This window comes from Coptis chinensis, chromosome 9 (genome assembly GCF_015680905.1).
Source record: "Coptis chinensis isolate HL-2020 chromosome 9, ASM1568090v1, whole genome shotgun sequence".
Lineage (NCBI taxonomy): Eukaryota > Viridiplantae > Streptophyta > Magnoliopsida > Ranunculales > Ranunculaceae > Coptis > Coptis chinensis.
In genome coordinates, this window is record NC_141464.1 from 14,119,073 (window position 1) to 14,136,679 (window position 17,607).

A 17,607-nucleotide genomic window follows, 5' to 3' on the forward strand; every position below is an offset into this window, starting at 1 on the left:
TCGAAAGCACGTGCATGAGCTAGTTGTTAAACAAAGTAGGTATATTAGTAGTCGACAAAATATTATGGTAATTGTTTCGACAAGATTTTCCAAAATACACCAGTTGGGTCGGAAGTGATCTTTTCCGAAGAGATTGCGAAGGGGATGGTTGTTGTTGAGAATTGAGATTGGACTTCGGTTTGAAGTTGCCTACATACCCAAATATTGTATTGTCTTGGGATCAAGTCTCGATTGCATAGTTTTGGAGAATGACGAAGGTTGGATTTTATAGGTAGGATCAGTGATCAGTTAATTTCCTCATTCTCTAATATTCTAATCGTGGGATAAAGTTGGAGAATAATCACATGATATGAAGTGGATGGAAGTGAATCTTGAATGTGGACGGAGTTGTGGAAGTTGAGAAAATTGTTTAACCGTTGTTTGACTCGGTCAAACCACTTCCTCGCAAAACATGTGCGCAATTGATATTGATTTTATATGTAGGTATGTAGACTTTGAGCATATGCTTTGAACATAGACTTTGAGTGTCGGTTTTTTGGGCTCTGAGCATAGGCTTTATTGTTGATAAACTCTGAGTATAGGCTCTGAGCGTGGGCTTTTTGGGCTATGAGCATGAGTTTTATTCTAGATAAACTTTGAGCATGGGCTCTGAGCCTGGGCTTTTTGGGCTATGAGTATGAGTTTTATTGTAGATAAGTTCTAAGCGTGGGCTTTTTAGGCTCTGAGCATAGGCTTTATTGTAGGTAGGTAAGTAGGTTGGTTCTGAGCGTGGGCTCTGAGTGTGGGTTTGTATTGAATTAGATTTTTATTGGGCCACCTTTTTGGGGGCTGGAACATCGCCCTCTCTTTGTTACATGGGCAAGGCCCGTGTGGCAAAGAAGTAATAATGTTTTGTTTTTGGTAGGTTCGTTAATAAAAGTGGTGGTCGGTAGGCAAATATCTTGAAAGGAGTTGGATATTAAATTGACCAGTAAAAATTCCAAGTTATTTGGTAAAATGTAATGGAACTTTGGTAAATTGTGGGTAAGAAAAATTAAAAGATTAAAAGATCGGCACGTTCAATATTGGTTATTGATGGCAGTTTTGTAAATAAAAAAGTTTAAAGAAAAGAAAATGGTCTATTGGGCTTTGCTAATGGGCTTTTGGATTTTTGTTCATTGGCTTTACTTAGAGGATCGGCAAAAAGGAAAAGAAAGAATATCATATGACATGGGCAGCAAAAAGATCGGCAAAAGTGCTTGGCAAAAAGGATCGGCAGTCTAGGGATCGGCAAAAAGGGATTGACAATTAAATGGATTGGCAGTTCTGGGATCGACAACTCAAATGGATTGGCATGGATCGGCAAAAAGCAAAAGGTAAGCCCCTCAATAGTTTAAAGTGTCGAGCCGATCTGAAGTGTGTCGGATATTTTTCGCAAATTGGTTTTTTATTAATGTGAAATCGGTTAATTAAGTTTTCTCTTGTTCAGCAAGAAGACATTAAAAGCTAAGTATAGGCATTTTATCTTTTTCTTGATCAGTAATAAATGGTAATTGGTTTGAGCAAAAACGAGATAAATTTAGAGGCTACTAACCATAGTGATCTTTGGAAGAACTGACTAATTGAAACAAACTCAGTTGAGATTGGGTGTTGGATTGTATCCACTGTTTTTTTATCGGAAAATTGGATGTTTGATCGACAAATTTGATAGGCTCTTTTGATTCGATCGGCAATTTGATTGGCTTTTTTGTATTCAATCGGCAAATAGATCGTGAATTGAAAACTATTCAAATTGACCGACAAACATATGAATCGGCAATTTTCTTTTCCAAAATATTGGTCTTGAAATAGGTCGGCAAAATAGATGTAAGGATTTAAGGATCGGTTTCGGTTTTGTTTATTTGACGAAAGTAAAACAAAGGGAAAATTCAAAGGGTTGGCAATCTTCATTGATTAATTTGATCGACAGAAAAGGTAAGTATTGGTCGGGATTTTGATCGGTAATTTTTTGATATAGCTTATTGGTTTCAATTTTATTCGACTCCTAACTTTGGTTGGGTTGTGACTTGTGAGTGAATTTATTGGATATAGGAAAAGAACAGATGGCTACATCGGCTATTTGATTTGATTATGTCTTTTTAATTGGGTACAATTTTGAAAAACGAATCGGTTTTAGGTTGTAATGATCGGCTACTTGATAGACCTTTGGAGTTTGAGCGGCAATGATACAAATTGATTGTGTTGTAGAAACTGTATGGTTTTCGATCGCAAACAATTAAATTGGTGTGATTGGTAAATTATTGAAATGGGTTGATAGATTAATCGGCTATCTAACTGTTGGGTTATATCAGAGCTTAGAAGTGACCAGCCAAATTTTTATTAAAAGGTATTAAACTACTCAAAATCGACGGCAGTATGATAAAAGGAAGGTAGTTGTTATCAATATAAAAAGGGGATTCAAGGATCAGTAATTACAGAGAAAAGATACTAGCAAAAGAAGGAGAACGGTAATAGGGAGCTCGTATAGAGAAAGATTGATTTTGCATAAAGAGGAGTGAACGACACTATTTGAAATCGATTTAGCTTGGTCAGTTGAGTTGTGCTTAGTTTGATTGGCAAAGGTGGCTATATCGACAACTCTAGACAGGGTTGTTTAAAGGGATCGATTCAGAAATTGTGTGCAGCTTTCTAAAATACTCAATTAGAAACAGTTGGGTTTTTTTTTTAATCGGTAATTTTGAATTGGAGCGGCAAGTTTTATTGAATTGATTTGGTCGGCAACTTTTAGGCTTAGTTTGATCGGTATAAAAGCTAAATTGGCAACATAATAGTCAAATTTGAATTTCAGCAAGTAAGTAAATTGATCGGATGTTCAAACAAATTGATTGGCAAGTTAAACAAATTGGTCAGTAAGTTCTAAACTGATCGGTTTTGAATTGCAAACTAGCGGCTATCATTGGTAATAAAAGAATCAATAATTAAAGATTATGTGGTTAAATTGCAAACTAGCGGCTATCATTGGTAATAAAAGGATCAATAATTAAAGATTATGTGGAATTTTAAGTTAGCAATTTGTACAAATTGATCGGCATATACGAATTGCTGAGGCAATAAGAACTATCCAGTTTTTTGTCAGGTTTTGTAATGAAATTTGGGGTGTCACTGCCCCCAATGATAACGTAATGAAACTAGGGGTGGTCGCCGCCCCCATAATATAATGATAATGTACTGAAACTTGGGGTGTCGCTGCCCATAGTATAATGATAATACAATTAAACTGGGGGTGTTGCCGCTTTCATAGTATAATGATAATGTAATGAAGTTTGGGGTGTCACCGACCCCAAGTGCAATGATAACGTAATGAATTTTGGGGTGTCGCCGCCCCCATAGTGCAACGATAACGTAATGAAATTGGGGGTGTATCTGACCTCAAGTGCAATGGTAACGTATTAAATTTTGGGGTGTCGCCGCCCCCAAAGTGTAATGATAACGTAATGAATTTTGGGGTATGATAAGCGCATAAATGTTATATATTTATGCTCAATTTTATATTAGTTAGTTCGTTTAATTTATTCGTTTGATTTAGTTAGTGTATTTTTGGTGATATTACAGGAATTGGACTTAACATGATTAAAAGTGTGGAAACTGTCGAGATTCGGGATGTCGGTGCATTAGTCCCCCTCGGTGTGGTTGGCTGGCGGGGGTTGTGCGATTCAAGAGTTGCCTCAAAACAGTATTGGTGAACTACTGGGTTATTATTTACCTTTAGTTGGGCTTGTGAATATTGGGCTAAGGAAAGAAAAGAGGATATAAAAGAATAACAGGAAGTAGAATGCACCAATGAAAAATATGGAATTGTTTGTGGTATGACAAGAAATTAATGTGATGGTTTGGGAGAATGCGGGAACTGGTGAGCTGGTTAGAAGTTTATTAGTGGGCACGTGACTATCAAAGTGAGGAATGGATATGTTTGTCGAAATATGGGCCAAAGTTAAGTTTAGTCCCATTAGCTAAAAACCGGATCCAAGTGCTGAACACCAAAGCCCATAACCCGTTCCCACTGTAGCTTCTAGCCACCGGACTACTGGATCAAAACAGTTTTCTTCTCCACTTCAGTTCGCACAAACACAAACAAACCCAAAAGCTCCTCAAATTCCGGCGAATTGGTCGGAACCTGAACTAAACAATTAAACAACCGACACTATCATACCATAAACTCTACCTACTCCCGCTACCACCGGATCCTTTAGTTTAATTTCCAATTCTATTCGACTCCAACCTGCAAAATGCCTCCTGTTCACATACAAAATCAACCACACACCATTTCGTTTGCATCCAATCTACCATCTTTTCCATAGACCCCGAACCACATAATCACCTAATTCTTTTTGGTAAAACAAATTTGATAATTAATGCCCGCGATTTCTTCGACCGACCCCTTTCTTTTCCTAATAAAAAACTGGTTTCCTTATCAAAGGAGGACTGTCGAGTATATAATAAAGGATAATTAGAACTTAAAGCGGGTTGGAGAACACGGAAACGGAAAACAGGAGAGACAGAAAAGTGGAGTTCGAGTTAGGATGCGGAAAAGCTTGGGGACAGAACGAATTGGAGGAGAAGACTTCAACGATAGACTACACTTTTTGCAATGATTAATTCTTCTATTAATTTCGTTTTTCTGTTCATTGTTATGTATAACTAAACTCCAAGTCTAGGGCAGATGAAACCTTAGGCTAATGTTTGTGTTTTTTTGGGATTAATTTAGATGATTTCTAGTTAGTTTAAATTGCTATATTCTTCTAGTTTCATGTATTGATAGTTAGATTATATCTTTCATATAGTATGTCACGCATGCTTTATAGTTCGATATTCGTTGCTATTAGTTAAGCCTGTTTTAACTGTTGACGTCAAATTTAGATATTATTCGTGCCGTAAAAAGACGAGTAATCTTTTGAGTTTGATCTGTAGTGCCGAAACTTTAGAAGATACATGTTTAGTTAAAATTATCACGATCATATCATCGAGAAAGCGAGGGTTACCTTTCCCTCATGCTACTCGTATTAAATCTGAAACATTAAAATTACTCTTAGAAATATAAACAGAAGTCTTCGGTGGATTCTATAGACCTAGAGTTCTTCCCATTTGATAAAACCCAATTATTTAGTTTATAGTTTTCATAGTTTAAATAGTTTAGTAAGTAGTTAATTCAATCTTTCTCTAAACCACCATTATTCGCATTAGGATAAATAATCAGTTAGTACTCAGTTGTTCTAACTAGCAGTCCCTGTGGGATCGACCCGTTTGCCGTCGCAACTATTTTCAATGATAGCTGTGCGCTTGCAGTTTAACTAGGGTTAGATTAATCTATTTAATTAGACCGACTAATTTCCTATCAAGTTTTTGGTGCCACTGCCGGGGATTGTAGTGGTACAATTGAGTTTTAAAATTTTATTTATCGTGATTCGTAGTTTAAATTTAGTCGTAGTTTTATTATTTCTTAGTTTTTGTGTCTAATTTTGATTTTCGCAGGCAATAAGCAAAGATTTCTTCTTACAAGGTTGATAGTCGTGATTTGTTGTGGACTTTGTAAAGTTGTTTGCTTGTTGTCACCCGGCGTCGCAAGTAGCCCTCGAAGGCTCGATCTTTCCTTTGTGGGGTTGAATTTTGTTTGTTTCGTGTGTTTTATTGTTTTTTGCATTTAGGAAGGTTAAATCACATTGACCAGCCTTAGACATCTTGCATTAGGACAGGTTTTAGCCCGCTCACTAGGAAATCCCTTTTGACACGTGGATCGAGTGACGGTGCTTTTGCACAAGAACTGGGAATCGTGTTATTTGGGTTTAGGAGCAAATATATTAAATATTATTGAAAATTCAATCTGGTTTGAAATAAAATTATTTGATATTATTTGTGTGTGTGCATCGTTTGCATTAATTATAGTCTTAGGTATTAAGTTAGTTTTCTTTTTGTTAGGGTGTCGTCCTATAGAGTCTTAAAATAATAAATAAAAAAATAAATAAAAATGGAAGGAGGCAATAATAACGAAGTTGTTGCCCAAGTACCTAGATCCATTAAGGAGTTTATCTATCCCATTAGGACAACTCGACCATCTTGCATCGTTCCTCCACCGACCAATGCTAATCATTTCGAGTTAAAGCCCAATCTACTTGGGTTACTTCCTAAGTTTAGGGGAATGGATGAGGAAGATCCGTATTTTCACGTAAGGGAATTTGAGGATATCTGTGGGACTGTTAAGCTTCAACAGTTTAGTGACGATGCTATAAAATTGAAGTTATTCCCATTTTCCTTGAAAGAGAAAGCGAAGAGTTGGTTTCACACTCTTCCATCTAATTCTATCATGACACAGGAAAAATTATGCATTGTATTCTTAAAGAATTTTTTCCTAATCATAAGGCAACCGCTTTTAGAAAAGTAATTTCATCTTTCGCCAAAATGAGGGTGAGTTGTTGTGGAAGTGTATGGAGAGATTCAAAGACATACTCTTGCAGTGTCCTAACCATGGCCTTGAGAAAGGTAGACTGGTACAAATTTTTTATGAGGGCCTTTGATTTTAATTCTAAGGCCATGGTTGAGACCATGAGTACTGGAGATTTCTGTAATAAGACTGTGGATGATGCATGGTCGTTTTTAGAAGACATTGCTGAAAAGGTTCAACAGTGGGAAACTAGTCGTGAGCCTAAGAAGGTGGCTAGTAATACTACAAAGAATGCTATGTTTCACGTTGATAAGGATTTTGACGCGAATGCCAAAATAGTTGCCTTAGTTAGAAGAGTTGAGGCTCTTGAGCTAGAAAAGGAGACAAAATCTTCAGCTCAAGTTAATAATGTTGTGACCCCTGGTTGTCTTTTGTGCGATAGTCTTGATCATGTTATTGATAATTGCCCTGGCGTGACTGCACAAGTCAATGCCTTTAACACATACCAGAACCCAAGCAACAACTCCTTTTGTAATAATAGTTATAACCAAGGGTGGCGTAATAACCCTAATTTGTCTTGGTCTAAAGGGATACACCAGGGAAGTCCAGTTAGTAACTCCAACCAGCACAACAGTATGTACCCCAACCACCGAAACTTTCACCTATGGAGGAAGCCATTAATCAGTTAACACAGACCAATTTTCAATTTCAAAAAGATGTCAAACAACAATTGTTCTCGAACTCACAATCCATTGCCAAGTTGGAAGTTCAAATGGGTCAAATTGCTAATATTTTGAATGAGAGGGATAAGGGTAAGTTTCCTAGTCAATCAGTAACTAATCCAAATGGTCAACATGAGGTAGGCTCTAACTTGAGCCAAAGGCACCACCATGAGCAAGTAAAGTCGATTACTACGCTTAGGAGTGGTAAACATGTTGATAATAAGGTTGAGATGCCTATGGTAGAGGTTAGGCCTGATTTGGGAGAACGTGAAAGTGAGGAGAGTGATATTAGTGGTCCTCATGCTAGTGAAGCTTCTAGGCAACCTTCTATTCCTGTGGAGTCTAGTCCTGTGCCACATTATATACCAAAAGCTCATTTTCCTCAAAGATTGGTTCAAGTAACGAAAGGAATACAATCTAATGAAATTTTAGATGTTTTTAAAAAGGTTCATATAAATATTCCATTTCTTGAGGCTATTAAGTAAGTTCCTGCCTATGCCAAGTTCTTAAAAGATTTGTGTAATGTGAAACGTAAGATGCATGTGCAGAAGAGAGCATTCCTCACAGAGCAAGTAAGCTCAATCATTCAATACAAAACCCTACCTAAGTTTAAAGATCCAAGTTGTCCCACCATTTCATGTGTTATAGGAAGTCATAGGATAGAGCAAGCTTTAGTTGATTTGGGAGCGAGTGTGAATTTACTCCCTTATTCTGTGTATATGAAATTAGGATTGGGAGAACTTAAGTCCACTCCAATAACATTACAACTTGCTGATAGATCTGTTAAAATCCCTTGTGGTGTTATTGAAGATGTTTTGATTCAAGTAGATAAATTCTATTTTCCAGTGGACTTTGTGGTTCTTGATACTCAACCTGTCCATAATTCTAAAGGAAATATTCCTGTGATTCTTGGTAGACCATTTCTGGCTACAGCTAATGCCATTATAAATTGTAGGAATGGTGTCATGAAAGTTTCTTTTGGTAATATGACAGTCGAGCTTAATGTTTTTTATGTGAGCAAACAACTTGGAGAGTTAGAGAATATATATGAGGTTAATATGGTCGAGACTGCTAGCAAACAATTAAGCACTAATAATGACGCTAGTTCGATTTTGGATGATGATTTTTGGTTGTTTGATAGTGATGATGATGATGTACTAAAAGCGGCAGTGCATACTCTATCTGATGAACTCTCTCTTGATAGTACTCTTGAAGTTAACTCTTCATGTCCTAATTCCATCGCCCCTCTCTGTAGTACTTCCACTCCATGTTTTGACCCTAGCTGTGTTGTTGTAGTGAATGACTTTCATGAGAAAGTTGCTAAGGATTATTTTGGGTTGTTAGAGAAAAATAAACAATTACTTGAGGAAAATGAGAACTTGTCTGACAGGATGCTATCTCTTGAGAGTGAAAACATTGTTTTGAGTTCCAAAGCTAATCAGTTTATACATGTTGCTAATAAATTGAAAGCGGAGAATGAAACTCTTAGTGATATGAATAAATCTTTGGACCGTGAGTTTGACATGATCAAGGAAAGGCAAAAATGTATTGAAACTGATTTTGATCTTTTAAAGAAGAATTTCAACTCGAATATGACATTTCCAAACTTGTGTAATGATGTTGAAATTTTGGATACAATCCCAAGTGTTGGGGAGTGTTCCAGTGATCACTATAGTCTTATTACTTGTTCTAAGTCAGCTCCATCTTCTTTAGAACGTGTATCAACTACTGCCCCTTCCACTACTCATATTGAACGTCCTAGGCCTCTTGTTGTTTGTTATTATTGTGGTGGTGAAGGGCATATTAAGTATCACTGTCAGGTTAGAAAACGAGCATTTCAGTTTTTGGTATAAATCTAATACTAGTGTAAAACAGGGTAACTCTGCGAACCAAGTTCCACAATCAGGTATTTCACCTCATGACCATCCTAGTAAGTTTGTCACATCTAATTCGCTTCCTAACTCTTCTTTGGAATCTGCCTATAGTCTACCTATGACTCATACTAAGAAAAGAAAAGTAAGATTTAAACAAACAGACCCTAGACACTTTCCAACTAATGTACGTACCGTTTGGGTGAGAAAAGATGACTTGAGAGTGTTGTCAGATTTGCGAAGATCTCATGGCATTTTCACTATTTGTTAAGTGCATTGTCTCATGTTAGCCTATAGTTCACTGCATTGGCATATCTTATTAGGTGATACATGGTATGTTTAAGTGTTGTTTTGCACAAGTTTGGGGGTGACAGAATTAAATTGAACTTCACATGATCTTTTGCTTGAGATTGGAATATTTGATTATTATTATGTCATAATCTGAGTGATATATGATGAGTATGTTTGTACTTTAGTAGTTTAGGTTTTGTTTTTCGTTGGTAAGAGTCGCTTCGCATTGTTCCCAAATATTTCATTCTAGCCCCTAGTCTCCATTTGGGTTAACCAATGAGAAACATATTATTGTGATTTTCAGGTTATGACAAGTTTTATATTTATGAAATGTCGAAAATACAGAGGAGACTCTGTCGAATTTTTTTAAATTTTGGGGCATTCTTTTTATGTTTCGTTGGTAGACAAAGTGCTAATCTTAGAATTGGGTGTGCGAAGCATTCGTTTGCTCGAGACGTTAACTGTAGCGCTTATGGGAGGCAACCCATGTTTTTATTTTTGTTGAGTCTTTTGTGCACGTGTATCATGCATTCCACTCTAGCACCTTTTCTCTGCTTTTTTGGAGACGTGTAACTCTATGGGATGAGACACGTGACACATTTTAGTCATTGTGTTAACCTGGTTCCTCTTTTATATTATCATTGTTATATTTTTTGTGAGGTACTAATTTCTACAGGTGACTCAAAGATATTATTTTTCGTTTTTGGAACTCTTGGTAACCTCTTTCCTTATATACTTTTACTTGTCCATGTTGTTATCTTTTAAATTACGCATTTATGTTAACATTGAGGACAATGTCTAGGATAAGTTTGGGGGGTGGGAACAAAATGTTTGTTTAGCGAAAAATAAATGTCTAACATGGTATGATTAATGGTGATTTTCTATGATGAGAAAATTTTTAAAAAAAATTAATTTCTAAAGCCACTGATTTTCAAGGAATCTATGAAGTTAAGAGTCACTCTTGAAGTTATTGTTGCTTTTAGACTATTTTCTACCTCTAGAAATAGATTTTGTTGATGAAAGTCTAAGCCAAAGTGGAATATGCACTATTAGACACCTGATACATGTTAAATTGAAGAGTAATTTAATCTCCTAGTGAACTAGAAGAGGAATATAGAGACTTATTAACCTGTGAGACTTGAGCCTTTGAATTTCTTGGAGAGTCTTTACGTAAATTCAGAGTCCAAGTTGACTCATTCATTCTTCTGTGCTTAAATTTGTTGTATAGTCTCATTTTTTCTTATTTTGGTCGATCACGAAGTGACATCAACTGGGGAGATAGCCATTAGGTCTTGTAGTCTATTCGAAGCGGAATATCATACTGATAAGTCAAGTAGTGAACCAATTAGCCTTTATTTATCCCACCTAGTAGGATCATCATGTTAACCTTTTTTGAGCCTTATATATTAAGCATTTTCTTCTCAAACCAACTATACTTAACCCAACTCCAGATAAAGAGTGTAAACCCATATTATTGGCCTTAGCCATATTTCTGAGAATTTCTAAAAGACTAAGGAGAAAGCTAGAAGAAAGAAGATTCGGAAGGAAAATTTACCAAAATCAAATGAAGGAAATCATTCTTTTTGCTCAAAGTGATTCAATAGAAAAGAAAGAAAAAAAATATATATAGAAAAGAAAAAGAAAAGAAAAAGAAAGAGAAAGAGAAATCATTGAGCAGAAGTAGTGAGAAAGTCAAGTAATGTAGTCTACAAAGTGAAGAAACTTTTCCATAAAGGTCAAGTATAACATGGTCTTTAGTTTATTCTCAGAAATTTTTGAATCCTTTTTACCATTTTCTTGTCAACCTATCCTAAACCCCATCTTAATACCCCAGACTTATCGCAAAAGTATGATATGAAGTGTAGAATAGTTGAGAGGATGCTAAAGTGAAGGACCCGACACTTCACATGTGATTGATGTTCTTTCCATGAGACTAATTTGTTTTTGAAATTTTATAAGTCCGTCTTTTTGGCTAAGTATGTGGGATGTTCTATTATTTTACTCATTTCCCTGCATACAGAGGTAAAATTGAAAACTTATCTAAAAGAGAGACTTTCTTGTGAGTGTATGAATGGTGAGGATTGAGGTTGATATATTCTTTGGATAGTAAGTTAGGAATTCCGTTACTTGGATAAGAGATTATATTAGTTTGGCTAAACACACACACACGCTTTGGTTTTGGAAAGTAGTCAATGATTTCTATCTTTGGAAGTAGTGATGTGTCTTGGTGATAATGACGTAAACTGTGGTGATTGATGATTTTTTACCTTGTTTATTAGTTGGCAAAAGTTGTTATCTCTGAGAAAAATTATATCACCAATGGTTATGCTATGTTAATGTTTGTGGGTACCGTTTTTGAAAACCCTCACGAGACTAAACTCGTCCACTAGGGGTAACCTAGGGGTTTAAAAGGCTTGTTACACATGCTAAGTGTAATCGTGATTCCTACGAAAGTGAGTTAGGATTTTTGTTTTCGTTATTAGTTTAGTTTTAGTTTTGCTCGAGGACTAGCAAAATATAAGTTTGGGGGTATTTGATAAGCGCATAAATGTTATATATTTATGCTCAATTTTATATTAGCTAGTTAGTTCGTTTAATTTATTCGTTTGATTTAGTTAGTGTATTTTTGGTGATATTACAGGAATTGGACTTAACATGATTAAAAGTGTGGAAACTGTCGAGATTCGGGATGTCTGTGCATTAGTCCCCCTGGTGTGGTTGGCCTGGCAGGGTTGTGCAGTTCAGTGGAGCTGCCCGAAACAGTATTGGTGAACTACTGGTTATTATTTACCTTTAGTTGGGCTTGTGAATATTGGGCTAAGGAAAGAAAAGAGGATATAAAAGAATAACAGGAAGTAGAATGCACCAATGAAAAATATGGAATTGTTTGTGGTCTGACAAGAAATTAATGTGATGGTTTGGGAGAATGCGGGAACTGGTGAGCTGGTTAGAAGTTTATTAGTGGGCATTTATTAGTGGGCACGTGACTATCAAAGTGAGGAATGGATCTGTTTGTCGAAATATGGGCCAAAGTTAAGTTTAGTCCCATTAGCTAAAAACCGGATCCAAGTGCTGAACACCAAAGCCCATAACCCGTTCCCACTGTAGCTTCTAGCTACCGGACCACTGGATCAAAACAGTTTTCTTCTCCACTTCAGTTCGCACAAACACAAACAAACCCAAAAGCTCCTCAAATTCCGGCGAATTGGTCGGAACCTGAACTAAACAATTAAACAACCGACACACTATCATACCATAAACTCTACCTACTCCCGCTACCACCGGATCCTTTAGTTTAATTTCCAATTCTATTCGTCTCCAACCTGCAAAATGCCTCCTGTTCACATACAAAATCAACCACAAACCATTTCGTTTGCATCCAATCTACCATCTTTTCCATAGACCCCGAACCACATAATCACCTAATTCTTTTTGGTAAAACAAATTTGATAATTAATGCCCGCGATTTCTTCGACCGACCCCTTTCTTTTCCTAATCAAAAACTGGTTTCCTTATCAAAGGAGGACTGTTGAGTATATAAAAAAGGATAATTAGAACTTAAAGGGGGCTGGAGAACACGGAAACGGAAAACAGGAGAGACAGAAAAGTGGAGTTCGAGTTAGGACGCGGAAAAGCTTGGGGACATAACGAATTGGAGGAGAAGACTTCAACGCGAGACTATGGTTTTTGCAATGATTAATTCTTCTATTAATTTCATTTTTCTGTTCATTGTTATGTATAACTAAACTCCAAGTCTAGGGCAGATGAAACCTTAGGCTAATGTTTGTGTTTTTTTGGGATTAATTTCAATGATTTCCAGTTAGTTTAAATTGTTATATTCTTCTAGTTTCATGTATTGATAGTTAGCTTATATCTTGTCAACACTTAATTTCAATGACTTGTCATGCATGCTTTATAGTTCGATATTCGTTGCTATTAGTTAAGCCTGTTTTAATTGTTGACGTCAAATTTAGATATTATTCGTGCCGTAAAAAGAAGAGTAATCTTTTGAGTTTGATCTGTAGTGCCGAAACTTTAGAAGATACATGTTTAGTTAAAATTATCATGATCATATCATCGAGAAAGCAAGGGTTACCTTTCCCTCATGCTACTCGTATTAAATCTGGAACATTAAAATTACTCTTAGAAATATAAACAGAAGTCTTCGGTGGATTCTATAGTCCTAGAGTTCTTCCCATTTGATAAAACCCAATTATTTAGTTTATAGTTTTCATAGTTTAAATAGTTTAGTGAGTAGTTAATTCAATCTTTCTCTAAACCACCATTGTTCGCATTAGGATAAACAATCGCTAGTACTTTCGGTTGTTCTAACTAGCGGTCCCTCAATGGGATCGACCCGTTTGCCGTCGCAACTATTTTCAACGATAGGATTTAATTTTCTATTGAATTATGAAAAACTAACGGTTTAACTAGGGTTAGATTAGTCTATTTAATTAGACCGACTAATTTCCTATCAGGGTATTACTGCCGCCAAAGTATAATGATAATATAGTGATATTTGGGGTGTCGCCGCCCCCAAAGTGTAATGATAACGTAATGAAATTTGGGGTGTCGCTGCCTCCACAGTGTAATGATAACGTAATGAAATTTGAGGTGTCGCCTCCCCCCCCCATAATGTATTGATAATGTAATTAAATTCGGGGTGTCGCCGCCCTCATAGTGTAATGATAATGAAATTTGGGATATTTGATCCCTAATTAAAACGAAAGATGGATTTAATTTTTATTGAATTATGAAATGATTAAATGAATGAAAAACAAACATTAAATAAGGGAAAGACATCAATGATAAAACTTTTTCAAATGAAAAACATTCCATGGCTTGGCAAATTTTTCTCCAGTGATTCGACGAAGGAAATAAGACCCTTTAGATGCTGGCCTATCAATGATGAACGGTCCTTCCCAATTCTTTGACAGTTTTCCAGATTTAATGAGCTTCTGTTTTCTGCTAAGTACTCAATCTTCTAGTTCAAAATTCTTGAGGCAAAGCTTTCTATCATATTTGCGTTTCATGCCTGTCTGATATTTTTTTTAGACATTGTAAAGCATTTTCTCGAGTTTTATCAATTGAACCTACCACCAAAGTTATAGCTGCATCATTGTTTCCAGTTTGTACTGCTTCTGTCCTTGTAGTTGGTGCAATTAATTCTGTCGGGAGAACAACATCTATACCATAAGCTAGGTTGAAAGGGGAAAGATTGGTAGAATGCTTTGGAGTGGTGCGATAAGCCCAAAGCACTACTGGCAACTCTTTAACCCAATTTTCTTTTGCTTCATGAAGCTTCTTCTTTAAAGTCGAGAGAATCGTCTTATTTGTTACTTCTGCTTGTCCATTTGCTTGTGGATAATATGGTGCGGAAAAATTATGCTAAATTTTTAGTGAGTCGTAAAATTTGTGAATCTCTTCCACATCAAATTGTTTACCATTGTCAGAGACAATGTTAGATGGAATTCCAAAACGACAAACGATGTCTTTCCATAAGAAACGCCGTACATCTGTTGCTGAGATGTTGACAAGCGGTTGAGCTTTTACCCATTTAGTGAAATAATCACTTGCAACCAATAAGAATCGTACACTTCCAAATGCCTTTGGTAGAGGTCCCACAATATCCAAGCCCCATTTCGCAGAAGGCCAAGGGCTTAAAATTGGGTGGAGTTATGTTGCCGGAAGTTTGCCCATATTTGCATGTTTTTGACTTGGTATGCATATTTGGGCAAATTCTGCTGATTGTCTTTGCATGCAACGCCACCAATATCCTTGAGTCATGGCTTTATGTGCAAGACTACGTCCCCCAGAATGGTTTCCACAAAGTTCGGAGTGTATCTCCTCGAGAAATGACCTTGTTTTTGGAAAGACAACTGAGAAGAGGACTAAAATTGTTTGCCTTCCTATAAAGTAGGAGCTTGCCTTTAGAATTTGGAATTATGACAAATTTCCAGGCATCTCTCTTAATTTTGTAGGAAAGTGACGAATCCTCAGATAAAGTTCCATGTTGAAGAAATTCTAAATAAGTAGGTCTCCAATCATCTGGTGAAGAATCACCGTCGATAGATTGGAGATCCAAATGTGGTACTTCTGGAGATTTATCTGCTTCGTGGGACTCATCTTCCATATCAACATTGCTTTGGTCGACATCTTGTGTGAGAGAATCACTCTCAACATGATGATTGGCCAAATTTTAATGGTCGGCTAAATCTTATTGAGCTGCTTCCTCTGAGTGAGATTCTGAACTTGTGCTGGCCGATTGAGCTAGCTCTTCTCACTTTCTTTTCCTTGTTGTTACGACATTTACTTGCTCGAATTCGAAATTTCGAGATGTCATCTGAAAATAGCATAGATGAGCAATATATAAGTTTTGAACATGTTCTTCTATAACAGTTATGCTTGGAAAAGGTTGGAAATCAATATAGATTTTTCTTTCATTGTTAACGTCAACTGCGGTAGAGAGATAGGCTAAGGCATCGGCGTGACGATTATTATTGCGAGAGCACTGGTGAACTGCAATGGATTTGAAATGAATGGATAGCTCATGCATTTTTTGGACATATGCAGCCATCCTATCATTTCGAGCAACAAAAGATCCGCCAAATTGATTTGCAACAAGCTTTGAGTCAGTGAATAACTCGATCTTTATCTCCCCCAGGTCAAGTGTTGTTCACATTGCATAAAGAACCATTTCATATTCAGCTTCATTGTTTGATGCACAAAATCCGAGGCGAATAGATTTTTCAATTTTCTTGCCATCAGGTCGGATCAAAACACAACCAAGGCCTGAACCTAATTTGTTCTTGGAACCATCCGTGTGTAGAATCCATAAAGAAGGGTCGGCACTTGTGGAAGGATCGGCCGATCCTTGTTGTGGATTAAGAGGAGGTTCCTCAAACTGCTCTTCCATGGTCGGTATGTCATCGATAGGAAAATCTGCTATAAGTGATGCAAATGCGTGCCCTTTCTCAGATGATCGGGCTTTGTAGATAATTTTGTAGGCACTCAAATATGTTTTCCATTGTGCTAATCGGCTCAAATCAGAATTTCGAAGAACTTTCCTCAAGGGGTATTCAGTGTAAACATTGATGATACGCCCTTGGAAATAAGGCTTCAATCTTCGTGCAGTATGGACAAGTGAGAGAGCTATTTTCTCGATCTTTGAATACCGTGCTTCTAGAGTTGTAAGGGTCTTACTTATGAAGAAAATTGGTTATTCATTTTCATCATCAATGAATAAGACATCACTCACAGCTATTTCTGATGGTGCCAAATAGATGCCAATTGTTTGTCCGATGGTCGGACTAGCAAGAATTGGCGCTGTACTAGGTATTCTTTCATTTTCTGAAAAGCTACTTCACACTCATCTGTTCATTGTGGAGATCCCTTAATGGCTTGAAAGAAGGGGTGGAGCTGATCTGAATATTTTGAGATAAATCTACCCAAAGCGGCTATCCTACCTGTAAGTTGTTGGATCTGCTTCTTGGTTTTTGGTGAGGGCATTTCGGTAATTGCATGGATTTGATCAGGATTAGCTTCAATGCCTCGTTTGGTCATAAGATATCCAAGAAATTTACTCTATGCTAACCCAAATGTGCATTTTGATAGATTTAGACACATTCGAATATGCACCAGCCGATTAAAGAATTTTTGCAAGTGATGAAGGTGTGAAGACTCTTCATGCGACTTGATGACCATATCATAAATATAAGCTTCCATAAACTTGCCTAAGAAGTATGAAAATGATGTATTTATGAATTACTGATATGTTGTCGGTGCATTTTTTAGACCGAAAGGCATTACCTTATAGCAAAATAAGCTTTGGTAAATGGAATTCTGTAATTGCTATTTTACCCCCATCGACATTTAGGATGGTGTTGCCCTTGACTTACGAATCTTTATAATCTTCGAGCACAGACTCATGGCACTTCAAAGCTTCTATCTGATCAATTCGAACTTTGTATACCATACCATCACACCAGAACTTGATAGCCTGATGGAAAGTAGAAACAACGGCTCCCATTGAGTGAATCCAATCTCTTCCAAAGGAGGAGTTACAATCCAAGAGAAGAAAATCAATTGTAACTTCCTTGTTCATTAATGTCACCGGAAGAGAGCATCTACCAATTGATTTTGTTGATGTCCCATCGAAGCCAATGATAGGATTTGGATTGGGAACTATCATTTTCTCGGGGAGATTGAGTCCTTTGTAATAACGCTTGTAGATCACACTTGCCGAACTACCTGTATCGATCATGATTTTCTACACATGATGAATTCCAACAAAAGCTTGTATTACAAC